The sequence below is a fragment of the Otolemur garnettii genome, unplaced genomic scaffold, assembly GCF_000181295.1.
Source record: "Otolemur garnettii isolate 467f Iridium unplaced genomic scaffold, OtoGar3 scaffold00009, whole genome shotgun sequence".
NCBI lineage: Eukaryota > Metazoa > Chordata > Mammalia > Primates > Galagidae > Otolemur > Otolemur garnettii.
This window is the reverse complement of record NW_003852404.1, coordinates 9,578,231-9,580,192: the sequence shown is the minus strand read 5'-3', so window position 1 is coordinate 9,580,192 and position 1,962 is coordinate 9,578,231.

The following is a 1,962-nucleotide window of genomic DNA, read 5'->3' as shown; positions in this document are numbered from 1 at the left end:
GTTAGGTAAAGTCCCTCTTATAATTGTGTCCCACCCAAAGAGTTGTGTCATACACCATAATCTGTCTCCCTCCTCCCCTCTCCCTATCCCCTCATTCCCCTGCTCCCCACCTTGAATTGATTTAAGTATCTACAGAGAACTCAAATGAATCCTGAATTTTTGAGAGGCCTTTGTTAACCAAAAGTATGTATGTATATATATTTTACTGAATTAAAATTTGTTTCAATTTGGAAAAATGTAGAGATTTCTATATTTTTTACATTTTTATTAATAATTTTTGAAAGGATAAATTATCTCTCAGACTGAAGAATGTATCTCCTGCATCTCTGAATAATTTTATTTCTCCAGTCTCCATGTAACCTTCATATCTGGAAGCTGTTCAGTATGGCCGTGGATAATGATGTCATTCATCTTCGGATTTAATCATTAGTGTGATTTATGCTTATTAAAGGGCATTCTACTTATATCATCAATTACTGTTACAGCTTTAGTATTGTCCTATTCAAAAAATAGACTCTAAAATTCTTTTGATCAACCTCAAACAGTGGCCAAATTACTTCATACTTGGCTGTATTTACCTTATAAAGAAGAGCTACACATTGAAATCTATCATCCAGTTCTTTATCTGAAAATGTGTATTCCAAGTATAGTAACAGGTTACTAATGGATCTGAAATTCTGTATTAGTTCAAAACAGAAGACATGTGATTTATTTTCGTTAACAAATTTCCGAATTCAAGATTAGAGCTGCATCAATCTACTCTATTAATTGATAATCAGAAGAGCAAGTAAAAGGGTTTTTTGTTTGTGGGGGAAGCAAAAAGGAAAAGAAAAAGTATCTGTTTTTCAACTAGATTAAACCTTCAAAATGCTCAAGATATGGCCTTTGCTGTTTTAAAAATAAAACCTGAAGTATTACGTAATATTTTCCTATTTAAGTGTGCCTAAAGTTGATAGATTTAAGACATTAAGGTAGTTATTTATGATCATTTTAACTATAAAATATAAGCTATGCCTTTTCATATCAAATCCTACATGAAAAGATTATTCTTTTAAAAAATGAAAGACATTATTTGTATTTATAGTAAGTTTTATTATAATGAAAACCCCGGCTTTAAGCATATCTTGCTATTGAACACATAACTTACTATATTTTTAAAAAAGCTTATTTTATGCAATCAAGTGTCAGCCGACATGGTTCCTATGATAAAATTAAAAATCACCAAATTCCAAAAAGCTTTTTGCCCTAAAACCATGTTTTATCTTTCAGTAACATTAAATGTCAGTGAGAAGAAATGTCACCCTCTAAATGATGCCGAAGTAAACAGAGAGATGTGCATGAGGTACTTTGTTCTCAATTTGTTCTCAAACTTGGTGTTAAAATAATCAGTGTTCGTGAACAACGTTCATGTGTTCTAAAAGTACGCATATCCCCAATCCCAAAGACTTAAATTGAGGTCTCTTTGGGAGAACAGAAGAACACAAGAACATGTGTTCTTGTTCAAAAACCATTTCTGTTCTATGGAATGAAAATCACTCTGGTCAATCCTCAGTTTGTAAATGAGTACAGTTATGAAGATAAAGAATCCATCTTGCCAACCCAACCAGCTGAATCAACATCTTAGGTTAGAGAGGTAACATGTTAAATCGCTGTAGGACTCACAGCTTACAATTTGATACAAAAAGTTGCCGTATTTTCCATAATCATATATAGCCAGAATATGTATTTACAAAGTACTGATTTACAATGTTAAAGCACTTTTCACTTTCTTTATATGAGGTATTTTCAGTCTAAATCCAAGTACTGGGACTCAGGGTGTTATGAACCTTTTTTGAATGCCTGAAAGTTTTGATAGGACAGGCTCATGTATACTTGAGTGAGGTGGCGGGAGAGGGTTAGAAGATCTGTATTCCTCATTGGAATCTTCAGTGAATTTTGACCCATCCAAAAGCTAAGTAGCCC